Consider the following 18,933-nt stretch of genomic DNA (forward strand, 5'->3'; position numbering starts at 1 on the left):
GGAGTGCAGCGCCCTTAGAAAATACACTGGTTTTCCTGGCAAACGCGCAACACCAGTTCTGAACGCACCTTCCAATCTCAAAATGCACCCTCCACTTGCAGGTTGATTTTGACTACCGTCCTGGTGTTAAAGACTAGGATAGCTCATTGGAAAGCTTGTTGTGTATAATTTCTAAATCTACCTTAATTTCCCAAGATGGATTTGATTTTCCCTCCAAAACTATTCTCCCGAGACTGGTCAAAAAGTACAGAATGAGGGTGCAAAAATGAAATGTTCTCTTGTAGGAACCTTTTGGAGGTCTTACTCAACTCAAAATTGAGCTCATGATACCGCATTGGAAAGATATTTCTTCCTAGTTATCATTTATCTCATCAAGAATGTCATTTTGACACTCCTGCTAGGAGAAAATTTATTTTTTCCAAGGTCAGTCTAGAAGTGCAGCAACACTCTTGTAGCAACTATATTTTTAGAATTTCTCTGAAACCATAACACCTGTGTAAAACTTGAAGGAGGTGTTTTATGATTTGCCTATTATAGAAAAAAACCTCTCTCCCTTTTGTGAAATTCATCTCTATTTGGTTGGAAAAATACTTGGAATAAAAATTGGCCCTATGTGTGGCAAATAATTTGTCACTTGGAATGACTTCTTGAAAAACGATGGAGACATGATGTTTATGAATTTGAATGGCCTCATACTTGCTGAAATGACCTCCCTTATGCCTCCTCTACTCAAATATCTTTGATTCCATAGCCAACCCTAGCTTAGTGGGAAAGGAAATTTGGGTTTAGTGCTTGTCGAAAATGATGATTTGGACACCCTTAGGAAAAGACAACTCCGTTTGGCATTCACTTAAATTTGGAAACTTTACCCTTTCACTTGACTATTTCCTTTGACAAATTTATCTTTTGATGGTATGGCATCTTTGGAACACTGAGTTAACAACTTGGGAACCTTGTACTTATTACATTTAGATGACATAAAATTACAAAATGAAAATTAAAAATATTACATTTGAACTCAAAATTACCTGATGAAATAAGAATTTATCTTTACAAATCATCTTCAAATGGTGAAGAGATGTTATTTTATCTTCCCTTACTTGCTGGTCTTATGCAATGGAATGGATTTTTATTGGAACCTTGGAAACCCTAATGACCTAATGGGACCTTGAATGACCAAACTCCATGTTGACCTGACTAGCATAAAGACGTGATGAAATGAGCTTTTATGTTTGATGTATGCCCAGTAAGACATGAAGGTGGGCTATCAAGTATTTATTTTTGAGGGAGAGTGAGGTTTAATTAACTAGGGCTACCATCAGTGAGTAAATTTTTGAATGAGGACCTAGGTGGAATGACAAAAATTTTAGAATGGGACCCTAATATGATATGGAAAGAGGAGTTTTGATCATTGATGGTAGTACGAAAATACTGACTCTAACATTGGCCTTATTTGGGATGGAAGCTCCTTGGAGGTGTCAAGAACACCATAAACTAAGTGCCTCACCATGTGGGCCAATGCGGTAAAAAACTTAACTGAATTTCATGACTAAACGCTGACAACTTAAATGACACAAACTGACTTGAAATTGACTGAAAAAATGACTCAAGACTTACTTAACCAAAACAAGTACTTACAAAGCTTATTAATGGCAATAGACCATCGAGATTTGAGAGCTTCAAATCTTGATGACAACCACCTGCCTAGTGAAGAAATATGCATAATCATGTGAAGTGAGCCTTCCAATGTAACCAATCGAGCAGATGGATACTTACTGAAATTTTTGTCTCACTTTCCCCTAGTGGGAAGAATGATGTACATGTAGGCAAATCACAATAACAACTAAAACCAAGGCTTATGCTAAAAAACCAGACACCATTCATCCTCTCCAATGATTGTAAAAGATTGTTGAAGGGATCTTGAAAATCCGAAAGCATTAGCTTGTCTTGATATCTAGCATCAAAAATACAAGTACTCCCTTCATTCTGATTGGAAAGAACAATTAGTTGTTGATTGATAGGAAGGCATATGGAAGTATAACCTTCTGCTATCTGAGTGTTCGCTGTAAATTCCTCAAGAATGAGAAATTATTACTTGATTTCTGGCATATTGTCTCTCTCAGGCTCATACTCCTCAATTTCATATTCTAATTCATTCTTAAACAGAAAACATTCTTCAATATTATCAATCATGACAACCCTATCATCTTCATGAACGAAAATAATATCTGTTAGCTGATCTCCAGGTAGGAAATCATCATCATAAATTGGTTTCCTCACAACAATTTCCTGTATATTTTCATCAGATATGAACATTGAAAAGGGAGATTGTCTTTCTTGCTGCTGATCTATAAATCTAATTTCAAGACTGTCCTCCTTTAAACTTAGATTTTCATTTTCAAAAGTGGAAGAAGTTTCACTGACACCTTCTCGACTATGTGAACACTACAAACCTACATTAGCTTGGGCTATAACATGACTTTTCAGGAGTTGATCTATCTCATATTCTGATAGAGGAGAAAGTAGTTTTTGTTTTCTTTTGCTAAAATAGTAATTGTCTTCTTTCTCTCCTAAAGATTCACAAGGATGTTGAATATGGTCTTGTGTATCAAAGTGACTAGCTTCATCACATTGTTTTTGAAACTCAAAATTGAAATTTCTATCATTTACCACAGAGTCGTCCAAAGAATAATTTTCACTTACTTGAACAAAGATCTTGTCTCGTTTTTCATAAAGGGGCTGGATTACCTCCTTTTGAAGACTTTGTTCTGATGGATGAGAACACTTAGGTTGATAACTTCATTTTCTTCATTCAAGGTGATATCAATAATAGAGGTCTCCTTCATGGGATTCAAAACAACATACTCTTCATCATCACAATCTGCATCTAGATCTGGAATAGTCAGCTTGACCTTATCATAATCTAAAATTAGAAATTGATTTTCCTTCATACCATCTTTTGCTGGAAGCGGATCTGAAATAAGACCTTTTCTTCCATCATTTTCAACTGTAGGAAGATCTTCAGCCTACTACGAACTTTCCTAAGCATCTTGACAAGTATCCTCTAAGATTTCTTTATGTTGCTGAAATGGATTTTCATACAGGGCTTCCATGATATCATCGTCCATGAATTCATCATATTCATAAACATTCTCAAGATTTTCAATAAAACTATTAACATGTTTACAATAGTTCTGAGCTAATATTAAGGATGGACAAGATTCGTTATACCTTTCAAAGAATATGGTATGAAAATACTTTAAACAATAAATAAAGCAGGCGGAAAACTTTCATACCAAGATTGGACTTCAGCTTCCATAGTGGCCATGAATATCTTCATCAAGCAGTCTTCAAGAAAATCAATCTTTAATCTACGCACATGCATGTGAAATATCACTAGATGTAGACCAACATCATAACCTTTCCCATCTTTGAACATAGGCAAATTTCTTTGCCAATTTATCTTAGGAATTTTATTTGGGAAGCTGGAATGTGATCTCTTTTCGATGGAGCATACCTTCTTGCAACGGATCCCATCTTGAAATTTCTTCAAGCTACTGATCATAATGCAGTGGAGTCGCCATGAAGTGTTGCTTTTTTGGATCTTTCAGTCAATGGAGTCGCCAGGTGAATGGTACAACCTTCCTATGTGTCCAACTATTATTCACCATCAACAATTAGACCTAAATAATTTTCGTTCTTTCTCAGGGAAGATAGAGCTTTTGTCCCTGGCAACGGTGCCAATATGTTATCACTCCTCTGGATCTCCAAGGCTGAGGAAGAGTCCAGCTGAGGTAACCACACACCAATCTTTTGACTTGGTAGCTAGCCCTACCAAGCCAGAGAGGGCTCTCTCCAAAGGATAATAGCCAAGAGGGCTAGATAGATTAGGGTTTTAGGCTAGATGTAAAGTGTAGAGTGTTGTTTGATTTGATTTGGTTGGGTAGTCATAAGGATGAGCAAATTAGGTCAGAGGATGAACTAGGTCAGGGCAAAGTGAATCTGAATTAGAGACATCTTATGGCGCAAGGTAGACAAGGTACTTTACACTTAATATTATAGTGATGAGATCGTTTATACTAGTGAGATGCTAAAAAGAGCAATAGGGTCATGAATTCTTTTTAAACTAAAGAAATGAAACAATATATGATGATTTTCCCAAAACAGAGCATACATAGATGAATTCTGTTGATCACACCTTGAAAATCAAACACAATTAGAGTGAAATGGATCATGAAAGGAAAAAAAAAATCACACATATGAAACTGAAGAAGAAACAAGATCAAAATACCATGCCAGGGGAATCCCACCAAAATAGCTGCAACTTCATCCAATATATTCCATGCCAAAGTCTGAAAGCTAATACAACATCCAAGAGATTCCAACCTATAAAATGACTAAGAAAATACATAATATAGGCCTCAAACCAACTCATCCTAACCTCAAGGGTTGAATCCAAGAGAGGAGGGGTAGTTGCAAGAAAGGATGAACTAATAGCTAGAGTGTAGGGTGGTCAAAGTGACTCATCCTTAACTCTAGCAAACTGATTCATTACATGCCATGTAGGCCATTTGACTGATGTATTTACCCTAGATAAAAGCTAAAAACATAATACTTACATCAAATGCATCAATTAAATGAGTAAAGCATCAATTTCCCAAAGGTGAAAGTTAATTTGGAGAGAAACAATGAAAATTGGACAAGACTGTCAAATGCGCCTTCTCAATGTCAAACACACCCTCCAACTTCAAAGCTGCTTTTGGGTGCCTTCCCAGTGTCCAAATTTGCACCAAGATAGCTCGTTGGAAAGTCCTTCAAGTTTCCATTTGGAGGTCATTTTCCCTGTCAAAATTCTAATCTCCAAAGACTGGTAAAGGTGCAACGATAAGGTTGAAAAAAGAGGCAGAAAGGTGGTTTTTTTTTTATGGTTTTGACCCTTTTGGCTGACCAATTTTCCTCCAAATAATTTGCAAATGCATAGTGTGCATGTCCTCATAATTATAAATCCAAAAATCCTTTTGTCCATCAGTTGCCTCAGAAAAGAGTGTAGCACCCTAGGTGCTGCGCATTTGACATATTGGCTGTGTTGAAAATACTTAAAAAAAACAGAAAATTTTAACTTGCAAAACTTGGTAAAAAATTGGAAAAACTGGTGATTTGATGGTTAATCATCTGTTTGAGGCATGGAGTGATGCCTCGGCAAGGATATCTAGCTTTCATTTCTCCTCTTACTTGGTCGAGGCTTCAATTTTTGCATGAGCTCTTTTGAGCTTGGCTCTTGCAATTTTGTTTCTAATGGCATAGTACTTAGCCATCCTTCTCTGCATGTCAATCGCCCTTTTTTCCTTGTCTAAGAGGCCCTCCATATGGGTTTTCACCCTCTCTTGCTAATGTTCCCAGTTCTCATTCACAATTTTGGGGAATTGCTCATTTAGGGTGAGCTCATTGGCTAATTGTGCCTCCTTTTGTCTTTCTAGCTCCAAAGCTCTCTTTAGGCCTCTAGTCCTTAGCCTTCTTCTTGGCACCTGTTCATCAAGATTTTCACCATATTTTCCATATGTTTAAATATTGTCATAGTGATGGGAGATGCCATGTGTTTAGGGTTGGTTGGCTCATGTCTAATGATTCTCCCTCCTTTATTATATTGCCTCCTCTGCTGTCTTTCTTCCTCAATCTGACCGCTGTTTTATTATTCAAACATGGGTTATTGGATTCAAACCCTAGGGAAATGATGAAGTGGAATGAAGGTGTTGGGGGTATGGAAGGAGGTGAGGAATTGTTGGAGTACCTTTATGGCAAATTTTAGTGTTTGGAGAAATGTAGGGTGCTTTGGGAAACATCTGGTTATCTGGTTGTTCTTAGGAAAAGGTTCAGTACCATGGTCAAATGTGTCCTCCACTTGCAGGAGCGTAGTTCCCTTAGAAAATGCACTATTTTTCTTGGAAAATGCGCAACACCAATTTTGAACGCGCCCTACAGTTTCAGAATGCACCCTCCACTTGCAGGTTGATGTTGACTGCCTTCCTGGTGTCCAAATGTTGGCATTATGGCTAAAGTGTTGTCCTTGATGGCAACCCATTCAGGTGATAGATCACAATACTTCAAGTCAGCAACAGAGATTGATGATCAGCTATCAAATATTGAAGAAAACAAGGGGTACGCAGGTAAACCTTACATAAGGTGTGTACACGCAGGTCGGTGTTACATAAAGTGCGTACATACCTGCAGTTATCCCATTCAGGAGGTGCATACCCCTAGTGCACACATTTCAAGGAAGAGAAAAGCACACGTGGGTTTCTTATGTTTAACCTTTGGTATTTAGCCGACGGTTTTGTGTTATTATGGTGTCGGCCCGTGGTATTGATCCATGATTTAAGGAAGAGCTTTCCTATATAAAGCAAATGATATCATTTGCCTTGAGCATGTTTTGTGTTGAATATCTTATGAGGGCTAGATCTGAAATATTATGATCTCTTGGGAGTAATGTCTAGATCTAAATAAGGCGAATCTACTGTTGGATTAAGATCTCTTCGGCGCATGTTCAGATCTGTAGATCTGACTATCTGGGTTATTACTAAAGTCTTGAAATCATCTATGCCCAAAGGTACGCAGGTACAGTGAAAGAAAAGTGCGTACATACGCAGGAACGAAGCGTTTCAGGTGCGCCGGTACGCAGGCACAGAAGGGTTGCAGGTGCAGAGGTCCACAGGCAGTTCAATCGATACAGTGCGTATGTAAGCAGGTGAGCAGTTGAGCAGGGTGCGTACGTAAGCAGGCGAACAGTTGATCAGGATGCGTACGTAAGCAGGCGAGCAGTTGAGCAGGGTGCTTACTGTAAGCAGGCAGTACATGGGTGAAGCTGCTTACTTCTCTTAAAATCTCTGTTTATCATTGCTGTGTTCTGGGTTTGGTTCTATTATTGACTGGGTGATTCTCTTATACTTGATGATCATTTGATGCTTATGGATCCAGTTTGAAAATTTATGAAAAGTGGTCCTTGTAAGAAAAGAAGTAGGGGGTTGTAGCTCCCTTCCAGGAGAGACTGGAAAACGAGAGAGAGTTGTAGCTCTCTGCAGGTTGCAGCCTGCGTACTGGTAAAGGACTGCACCAGTACAAAACCATTGTAAAAGGAGTTTCTAATTTGAAAGAAGATAGAGACATATTGCAGCAGGTGGTTTTCACCCACATTGGGTTTCCACCTTACATCTTGTGTTCTTTGGTGTGACTATCTGTTTTCTTTGTTCATGCTCATTATTTTATGGTACTGACATGCAAAACTAATTCAAAGATCAAATAAGAAAGATTTATTAAAAGAATGAGATAATACTGATTCACCCCCCCTCTCAGTATTATTTCCAACAATTGGTATCAGAGCAGGTCCTTCAGAGAAGCTTGATCGCTTGAAGGTAGATCGTTCATCATGAGCAACTACGAGAGAGAAGCATCAATCAGGCCACCAGTTTTTGATGGGACAAACTTCAATTATTGGCAGGTAAGAGTTACTGCCTATCTTCAATCTCTTGGTACAGAAGTTTGGGACATCGTAGAGACAGGCTATGCTTTTCCTTCAGCTACTCCTACAGATGCAGCCGAGAAAAAGAAGTATGAAACAAATGCGAAAGCAGTCAGTACTCTATTAGGATGTATATCTCAATCAGAATTCATGAAGGTAATGCACTATAAATCTGCAAAAGAGATATGGGACAAAATTGTCACGAGCTATGAAGGAGATGAACAGGTAAAGCGTGCTAAACTTCAAACTCTCAGAATTCAGTATGAGACTCTCAAAATGTATAATGATGAAAGTGTGGCTAACTATTTTCTTCGGGTAGATGAGGTTGTTAATTGTATGAAAAATTTGGGTGAAGAAATAAAAGAGGCTATTGTGGTTGAAAAGGTTCTAAGATCATTGTCCCCCAAGTTTGAATCTAAAGTATATGCAATAGAAGAAAAGGAAAATCTACGAATTCTTACTATGTCTCAGCTACATGGAATTCTAACTGCTTATGAAATGAGAAAGGGAGGTCCATCAGACAGAAGAGAAGCTGCTTTCAAGGCATCAGGCAAAGGAGATTATTATGAAGCAAGCCACGTCCCAGAAGAAGAGGAAGAAGAATCAAATTTTGTTAGAAATATTAAAAGGGGTTATGGAAGGTTAAGAGGTAAGTTACCTTTTAAATGCTTTGCTTGTGGAAGAGTAGGTCATTATGCTGCAAAATGTCCTTATAAGGATAAAGGAAAGGAACCTGCTAGATGGAACAAGAAACAGAACGCAAGTAAGAAAAGCTACTACACTCATGAAGATAGTGATGGTCTATCAAACAGTGATGAAGATGAACAAGGTAATGAATATAAGTTGTTAATGGCATTTGAAGATGATGATTATATGGATGCTATAGATGTGGATAACCTTTATGATGAAATTACTAGACTCAAGAGATGTATAGAAGAAAAGAACATGATCATTGATACTCTACAATTTCAAATTAATGAAAAGGAAAAACATCTTGAAAAATTAGAAGGTGAAACCGTTGGTCTTATAAAAGAGATTGAGAAAACAAAAGCTATTAATCTCAAGTTTGTCAAAGGATCTAAAACTTTGGATGAGATTATCAATGTGCAGCGGTCTCCACTAAACAAGACAGGTCTGGGCTATAATGGAGAAACTTCTCAAGCATCCACCTCAAAAAGTTATCTTGATGCAGCAAGAAGAAATGAGCAAAAGCACAATGAAGATCATCAGGTAAAGCAGGGACGAATTACAAACAGAAACTATCAGGGACAATCCATCTTAAGGGTGAACAAAAGCTACAACCAGCCACAGGTAAAATCTTCTCATTTTGGTTCAAGAATAGATGACAATAGAAATTACAATCAATTGGCTGGTAGATTCGATAACCGCAGAAGTTTCTTCAATGGACAATCCTTTTCTTGCCATAACTTTGGTCACAAAGCAGCTCAATGTGTTGCATATAAAACAATCATGACTAGGGAAGCTCAAAAACAAAGAAGTATGACCAGGATTACAAAAAGGACCTATAACAACTTTTCGGTTCTTGAAAATGAAGTTGAATGTTATATTTGCAATAACTTTGGTCATGAAGACTCTGAATGCAGGAGCAGGTTTCAGCAGAAAAAGGAACAAGCCTCAAGCACCAAAACATGGAGAATAAAGGAACCACAAACAGAAAGATGTGGGATAGCATTTGATGCAGAGGGACAGGAAAATCTATGGTACATTGATAGTGGATGTTCGAAGCATATGACAGGTGATAAAGAAAAACTTGAGTCATATTCTGCTCTAGAAAAAGGAAAGAAAGTCTCTTTTGGAAATGATACTCCTGCAACTATAAAAGGAAAAGGCATTGCTCAGTTAAAAGAAAAGGTCAAGGCTGGAAATGTTTTGTATGTTGATGGATTGAAGCATAATCTTCTAAGTGTCAGCCAGATGTGTGATCAAAGAACCGAGGTTATATTCAGATCAAATGGATGTCTTGTTCGTGATCTTGATACTGGTAAAACAGTGATCAAAGGCAAAAGAACTCCAAATAATCTGTACATATTTGAAGAAGGACAACAACAATGCTATCTGAGCAAGGATGATGAGCACTGGTTATGGCATCGGAGGTTGGGACATCTAAGCTTTTCACAAATAAGGAAAGCATGCAAATATCAGGCAGTTTGCGATCTTCCAGATATCAAAATTCCTGACAACACCATATGCAAATCATGTCAGTTTGGAAAACAAACCAGAACTAACTTTCCAGAGAAAGAAGGTTCAGCTAGCATGCCTCTTGAGCTAGTACATACAGATACATGCGGTCCTTTCAGGAAAAGAACACCTTGAGGAGAAGAATACTTGAAGCACAAAGATGAAGCATTCGAAAAATTCAAATCCTTCAAAGCCTTGGTTGAAAATGAATCAGGTCACAAAATTAAGTGCCTCAGATCCGACAGAGGTGGGGAATTTACTTCAAATGAACTTTTCGATTTCTATGAAGAACATGGGATAAGAAGAGAATTCTCTACAGCAAGAACCCCTCAGCAAAATGGAGTTGTGGAAAGAATGAACAGAACAGTCTAACAAATGGCTCGTGCTATGCTTGATGAGTCAGGAACTCCCGCAACTTTCTGGGGTGAAGCTGCACATGCTGCGGTTGTTATTCTCAACAAAACAAATGTCCGGGTGAACAGCACTCAAACTCCTCATGAGCTCTGGAGTGGTAGGACTCCTTCGGTAAAGCACTTCAAAATCTTTGGGAGAAAATGCTATATCAAGAATACTGATGAGCAGCTTGGCAAACTTGAACCTAGAGCAGATGAAGGCATTCTTCTTGGTTACTCTCCACATAGCAAAGCATACAAATGCTATAATAAAAGACTTGGCAGAATTGTTGACAGCATTGATGTAGTGGTTGATGAGAAGGGATACATTCCTAGGCAAGTACATCATGAAGACATCGAAGAAGATGAAGGCTACCCCCAACGACAGAATGATGAAGAAGAAGAACCTCAAGAAGAACCAGAGGAGAAAACAAGAATAGAAGAAAAGACTCCATCCAGATATGTTCAGAAGAATCATCCAGAATCTCAGATTATGGGGCAGAAAGAAGCAGGTGTACAAACAAGAAGAACAGTTGCAGAAGCTTCAAGCTATTTGGCATTACTCTCCTCTACTGAACCACAAAATGTGAAAGAGGCATGCAAAGATGAATGTTGGGTGAAAGCAATGGATGAAGAACTTGAGCAGATCGAAAAGAACAACACTTGGGAGCTGGTTCCTAGACCAAAGGATAAGAATGTTATCGGAACAAAATGGGTCTTCAAAAATAAATTGAATGAAAATGGAGAAGTAATTAGAAACAAAGCCAGACTTGTTTGTAAAGGGTATGCGCAGCAAGAAGGAATAGACTTTGAAGAAACCTTTGCTCCTGTTGCAAGACTTGAGGCCATCCGAATGTTCCTTGCTCTCTCAAGTTTTCAAAACTTCAAAGTATTTCAAATGGACGTGAAATCAGCCTTTCTGAATGGAGACTTGGAAGAAGAAGTATACATTGAACAACCAGATGGGTTCATTCTTGGAAATGATCCAAATCTTGTATGCGGATTGAAAAAGGCTCTCTATGGTCTCAAACAAGCTCCAAGGGCTTGGTACTACCATTTGGACAAATATCTTCATCAACAAGGTTTTTCAAAAGGATCAGCAGATAGCAATCTTTATATAAAAGTTGAAAATGACAAATTGCTAATACTTGTTGTGTATGTAGATGACATTATTTTTGGGAGCAATGAAGAAGCTATGAGTCAAAGCTTTGCCTTGGTCATGCAGAAAGAATTTGAAATGTCCTTGCTAGGAGAACTGACATATTTCATTGGTTTGCAAATCCAACAAAAAGAAGGAGGAATCTTTTTATCTCAAACCAAGTATCTCAAACAGATTTTGAAGAAATATGGTATGGAAGATGCAAAACCAGTATGTACACCCATGGTCACAGGATGTAGCCTCAGTGCAAATGATGAATCTGCAGCAGTACATCAACCAACCTACAGATCTATGATTGGAAGTTTATTTTATTTGACAGGTACCCGACCGGACATCATGCATGCAGTTGGAATAGTTGGAAGATTTCAGGCAAATCCGAAGGAGACTCATCTTCAGGCAGTGAAGAGAATTTTCAAATATCTTCAAGGAACTCAAAATTATGGCTTATGGTATCCTAGAGATACAGATCTTACACTTCATGCTTATACAGATGCAGATTGGGCCGGAAGCGTGGATGACAGGAAAAGCACAAGTGGTGGTGCGTTCTTTATGGGTTCCAGACTGGTATCTTGGTTCAAAAAGAAACAGAGTTCAACTACCTTGTCTACAGCTGAAGCGGAATATGTTGCTGCTGCATCTTGTTGCACCCAACTCCTTTGGATGATGCAGACTTTGCAGGATTTTCAAATCACTTGTACACCACCAATCCCCATCTTATGTGATAACACAAGTGCAATCAGCATCTCAAAGAATCCTGTTATGCATTCAAAAACCAAGCACATACCAATCAAGTACCATTTTCTCCGGGAACAAGTGCTTGAACAGAAGGTCAAGTTGGAGTATGTTCCTTCTAAGGAACAAGTTGCTGATATTCTCACCAAACCATTGCCCAGGGACACTTTTGAATACCTCTGGCAAAAGCTGGGGGTTGTTGATGCATCATCTTATTGCTGAACCTCTTCTGATTGATGGTACAGGTTCAGGGGGAGCATATAATGCATTGTTGGCATTATGGAGGATGTGCAAAAGGAGATCTTGGAAGTAGCTGCAATATGTCTCTATCTCTTTCATGGTGGATTATGGTTCTTCGTTGCAGATCTGGTTCATATTCAGGGGGAGCATGTTCTTAGGGGGAGCATAACCCTTTGCCCTTGATGTCAAAGGGGGAGAATGAAGCTGAAGTTTTGAGGTTGCCATCAAGTCCAAATGGGGAGATTGTTGGCATTATGGCTAAAGTGTCGTCCTTGATGGCAACCCATTCAGGTGATAGATCACAGTACTTCAAGTCAGCAGCAGAGATTGATGATCAACTATCAAATATTGAAGAAAACAAGGGGTACGCAGGTACACCTTACATAAGGTGCGTACACACAGTTCGGTGTTACATAAAGTGCGTACATACCCGCAGTTATCCCGTTCAGGAGGTGCGTACCCCCAGTGCACACATTTCAAGGCAGAGAAAAGCACACGTGGGTTTCTTATGTTTAACCTTTGGTATTTAGCCGACGGTTTTGTGTTATTATGGTGTCGGCCCGTGGTATTGATCCATGATTTAAGGAAGAGCTTTCCTATATAAAGCAAAGGAGATCATTTGGCTTGAGCATGTTTTGTGTTGAATATCTTATGAGGGCTAGATCTGAAATATTATGATCTCTTGGGAGTAATGTCTAGATCTAAATAAGGCGAATCTACTGATGGATTAAGATCTCTTCGGCGCATGTTCAGATCTGTAGATCTGACTGTCTGGGTTATTTCTGAAGTCTTGAAATCATCTATGCCTGAAGGTACGCAGGTACAGTGAAAGAAAAGTGCATACATACGCAGGAACGAAGCGTTTCAGGTGCACCGGTATGCAGGCACAGAAAGGTTGCAGGTGCGGAGGTCCGCAGGCAGTTCAATGGATACAGTGCGTATGTAAGCAGGCGAGCAGTTGAGCAGGGTGTGTACGTAAGCAGGCGAACAGTTGATCAGGATGCGTACGTAAGCAGGCGAGCAGTTGAGCAGGGTGCTTACTGTAAGCAGGCAATACATGGGTGAAGTTGCTTACTTCTCTTAAAATCTCTGTTTATCATTGCTGTGTTCTGGGTTTGGTTCTATTATTGACTGGGTGATTCTCTTATACTTGATGATCATTTGATGCTTATGGATCCAGTTTGAAAATTTATGAAAAGTAGTCCTTGTAAGAAAAGAAGTAGGGGGTTGTAGCTCCCTTCCAGGAGAGACTGGAAAACGAGAGAGAGTTGTAGCTCTCTACAGGTTGCAGCCTGCGTACTGGTAAAGGACTGCACCAGTAAAAAATCATTGTAAAAGGAGTTTCTAATTTGAAAGAAGATAGAGACATATTGCAGCAGGTGGTTTTCACCACATTGGGTTTCCACCTTACATCTTGTGTTCTTTGGTGTGACTATCTGTTTTCTTTGTTCATGCTCATTATTTTATGGTACTGACATGCAAAACTAATTCAAAGAACAAATAAGGAAGATTTATTAAAAGAATGAGATAATACTGATTCACCCCCCCTCTCAGTATTATTTCCAACACCAAATTGAGCCCAAGATAGCTTATTGAAAATATTGTCGTGTCTAATTTCCAAATCTACCTTAATTTTCGAATATGGATTTGCTTTAACCCTCCAAAAATAGATTCTCCTAAGACTGTTTAAAAAGTACAGAATGAGGGTGCAAAAATGAAATGTTCTCTTGCAGGAACCTTTTGGAGGTCTTACTTAACTCCAAATTGAGCTCATAGTAGCTCACTAGAAACATATGTCTTCCTAGTTATCATTTGATTTGTCAAGAAAGTCATTCTGACACTCTAGCTAGGATAAAAATTGATTTTCCCAAGGTCACTCTAGAAGTGCAACAACTCTCTTGTAGCAACTGTACTTTTGACATTTCTCCAAAACCATGACACCTATGTAAAAAATGAAGGAGGTTTTGTATTCTTTTCCTATTATAGACAAAAAAATCTCCACCTTTTGTAAAATTCATATATGTTTGTTTGGAAACATACTTGGAATAAAAACTAGCCCTATGTGTGGAAAATGATTTGTCCCTTGGATTGACTCCTTGAAAAATAATGGAGGCATGATGTTTATGAATTGGAATGGACTCATACTCGCTTAAATGAAATTAGGGTTTAGTGCTTGTGGAAAATTATGATTTGGACACCCTTGGGAATAGACAACTCCCTTTGGCATTCAATTAACGTTTGAAACTTTACCCTTTCACTTGACTATTTCCTTTTACAAATTGATATTTTGATGGTCTGACATCTTCGGAACACTGAGTTAACAGCTTGGGAACCTTGTACTTATTACATTTAAATGACATAAAATTACAAAATGAAAATTAAAAATATTACATTTGAACTCAAAATTACATGACGAAATAATAATTTCTCTTTACAAATCATCTTCACATGGTGAAGAGATGTTATTTGATCGCCCCTCACTTGCTGGTATTATGCAATGGAATGGAGATTTATTGGAACCATGGAAACCCTAATGACCTGATGGGACCTTGAATGACCAGACTCCATGTTGACTTGACTGGCATAAAGACATGATGAAATGATCTTTTATGTTTGATCTATGCCTAATAAGGCATGCAAGTGGGCCAACAAGTATTGATTTTTGAGGGAGAGTGAGGTTTAATTAACTAGGGCTACCATTAGTGAGTAACTTTTTGAATGAGGACCTTGGTGGAATGACAAAAATTTCAGAATGGGAACCTGATATGATATGAAAAGAGGAGTTTTGATCACTGATGGAAGTATGAAAATAATGACTCTAACACTTTGCATCGACACAAAATTATTTCTGCAAGTTGCACCTCCACATTCCACACAACTAAATTCATATTAAGCAACAGGATTAAATGGAACTGAGATAAATGTTCATCAATATTATATATGATCTTCTTATGAACTATGCACACAGAAATATTCATCCACACAATGAAAGCTTCTTCGCATTTATGGACTCTACACAATGTTCATTACATAATGCATCATAATAAATGCTATTAAGCATTTGATTGATGTCCTGATTATGTGTTGATTAAGCCTTAATTATTTTTTAAATAAATGTTAGTCCACATCACAAAATATTGATTAAGTTTATGGGACATTTCATGTATGTCAAATACCATGGGAATTGACACTTTGGGGACATGCACATAAAAAAAGATAAAGATAAAATCGCTCTCATAGCTCTTATCCTAGTTTATGAAGAAATGTGTGAGAGAAGTATGTGGAGGGGAAATGTGTATAAAAATGTGAAAATGGGGAATAAAGGCTCTCCTACACATACCCGTCTTCCAACATCTTTTATTTTGTACACTTAAAGCCTATAACCTTTTAATTTTAATAATCGAACATATAATTTGTACCATCAAAAAGAAAATAATAAAAAATAATTTGTATTTTCATAAAATTATTCAAATATAAAAAAATAAAAAGGATTTTTTGTTTCATTTGAAGTAACGTCTATTGAATTATTATTCTATAGTGTAACTACATAACACATTGCTTTGGCTTAGATTGGATTTTGATGGATATAGGTGCTTCAAAAACATGTACAGAGAGAAAAATGTGTGTGGATATGCAATAGTGAGTATGCCTAGCGAAGGGAAAGAGTAGTGTTGCACAAGAATGTGCATAGCCAATTACTATGCAGAAGAAAGTTATGTAACAAGATAAACGTTGTGCAAAAATTAATAATGTACGCAAGTAAAGAATTTGTCAACTTAAAGGAATAACTATCATTTGAGCCCTTGTGCAATTTCACATGAATAGAGGAATTCAGTCTTACACCTAATTTATGCGTGCAACACACAAATAGATCCGAAACAAGTAAAATCAGTTTAAATTGACATTTATTACTTAATTACAAATAAATACGATCATTCTTATCAATAGAAAAACATTAGTTTTTCTATAAAAGGTCGAAGCATATTCTCGAAAAGTTATGCAAAACATTATCTCAGAACTCTTCACAGAAACAATGAAGAGATTCAAAATTAGAACTGAGTAATCAGTCTTTAGATATAATATAAAATATCAAAGTATATCCTCAAAAATTTAAGCAAAAATATTATCTCAAAATTCTACACAAAACTAGTGAACAGAGTCAGAACTGGAACAAAGTAATCAATCTTTGTGCTTCAGAAGTCTTGAATAGTAACCAACACAGTTATAGTAACACGAATTGTATTTAGATTCAAATATGAATCAATATAGCTATGATTAAAATAAATACTACAGATGGAACATATATCTTAGATCCAAAACTCTTTGTGAATGCTCATTTTCATAGTGATAAATTACATACCATTAGATACAATATAAAAGTTCAAAAACATATATTCTTAAACTTATGTTCAATTAATGTTGTTAGACAACACTACTAAATCAAAAAGTTATACAAGTTCATATGAAAAACATTATCTGAGAATTCTTCACAAAATCGGTAAACAATATCGCTATTAGAACAAATTAATCATAAATTCATTTTCATCAGGTCGATTACAGGGACAGTAAGTAATATATCGAAGCTCAAATAAAATTCTCGAAAACATATGTTCAATTAATGTTTTTGCACAATGTCAAAGAATTCAGACCTATATAACATCTCATACAACATATTACCTCATAATTCTTTACATAATTGGTAAACAAACTCAAAATTGGAACAAAAAATAATTAGAATTGAAACGATGATTGAAAACAAAGTCATGGTCCAAAGAATAATATTTTTTATGTAAAGCACTTATAAAAATCTTGATAATTAAATCACAAAAGTAAATGCATTCGTCCTAATGGAGACTGTGATTGGGCTCTTGTGAACCATAATTTTCATTATGATCAATTACAAAATATTAGGTAATATATAAAGTCTTAAAGAAAATTCTCAAAAACATATGCTAAATTGATATTTTTGCACAACGTCATTGGATTCACATGTATACGACATCTTATCCAAAACATTGTCTCAAAATTATTTTCAGGATTTGTAAACAAACTCAGAATTGGAAAACAAAGTAATCAGAATTGGAATGAGGATTGAATACAGAGTCATGGTCCAAAGAATAATATTTGTTGCGAAAACCACTTATCAAAATATTGATACTTAAATAGTAAAAAGTAAATGCATTCGCCCCAATGGCGTATGGGATTGGGCTTTGGTGAGCCGTAATTTCAACAAGGCACCTGCAACTAAAAATGAGAAATTGCATTCAAGAATTAGATTAGTTCACATTAACGTATCCAACGAACTTGAATAATTAAACACTATAAATAGAAAAATGAATTTTCCAAGGTTTGAAAACACTTAGAATATGTGAAAGCATAGACTGAGATTATTTGACTGCTATCTATCTTTTGGATTCATGATTTCTTAAAGGAATTCCTTCTCTTTAACATGAATGAAATATTTCATAGAGGGACATTAATATCTTGTTTGAAACGTTCATTGAATATCTCCCCCTCAATCTCCCTAGCTTCTTCTTGCAGTTGCACAACCAAGACAAAGTAATCTTCATTAACATTAACAAAAGTAATTAGCCATTTTCCATTTTCCTTTGTAGTAAAATCAGTTATACTATCAAACTCTGTTGTGTTTGACTATTTTAACTTCTTCACTTCCACCATTAACGTATTTTAATATAGATTCACATGTGATGCACATACCATTTAAGTCCTAAACAATATCTACCATCTTAACATAATAATTGGTACTTCTAATTTATATGTTTCCACATTCGAATACAATTTTCTCTAATGTTATGATTCTCTCAGACCATCCAACTTTTATCTACTTCATTTGATTAGCATATGAGGGTACTTATTTCTCCTTCTCTAAATCAAACAGTAAATCAAGCCTCTGAATAAAAGCAAGTAAGTCATTGTCTACGAATTCCCTATCACCCTCGAGATTAGTTTTGACCCACTCGACAAATGACTTAATTTTGTGGACTAAATGTCACAGATTAGAAGTTTCTTTACATGAATATTCAATAATTTGGAATCTTTCAGATGTATTATTGGTAATATATTATTTCACTTCATTAAGGGGGTTGGAACTCTTATCAAATCTATGGGGTGTACTAGAGGTAGAAATTTCTAATGCTAGTGTGCATATTGCGAGTGGAGCCATTAACAAAGGACCTTGATTTATAAAATCTTCTAGTTCTTTATTCTTACTCTCAGTCTCATATCTTTTTCTTGTTTTTGGCTAATAGACTATGCAAGCACATTACTAGTAACTTGATGAAATTTCGTGAGCCCTATCGCTCCAACCCCAAACACATCAAAATTCATTTATGCTTGATCAAAAACCTTTTCATTGCAAACCTTTACTCTTTCAATTCTCAATATTCTACCACCCCTGTCATAATTTTCATTTTGTGATTTGATAGGGAAGTCATCGAAATCAATGATTTCTTCAACAATTTTCTCCATCATGTTCTTATTTCCTACCAAAAACATACTAACCCAATCCATAGTGTTACGAACTTCCACATCCATAGCTTCTTCAATGCTCCCTATATAGCGCAGACTTTTGGATTTTTTTGATTCAGTCATGTGCACTCTTTCTGGAGTGAATCTTTGAGGATGATCTTCATCATCTCTTCGACCTGATAGCCCATCATGAACTAGTCTCTCACTTG

Source organism: Pinus tabuliformis, chromosome Q, assembly GCF_031772625.1.
Source record: "Pinus tabuliformis cultivar Carrire ecotype Pingquan chromosome Q, CPIR1, whole genome shotgun sequence".
In the NCBI taxonomy this organism is placed as follows: domain Eukaryota; kingdom Viridiplantae; phylum Streptophyta; class Pinopsida; order Pinales; family Pinaceae; genus Pinus; species Pinus tabuliformis.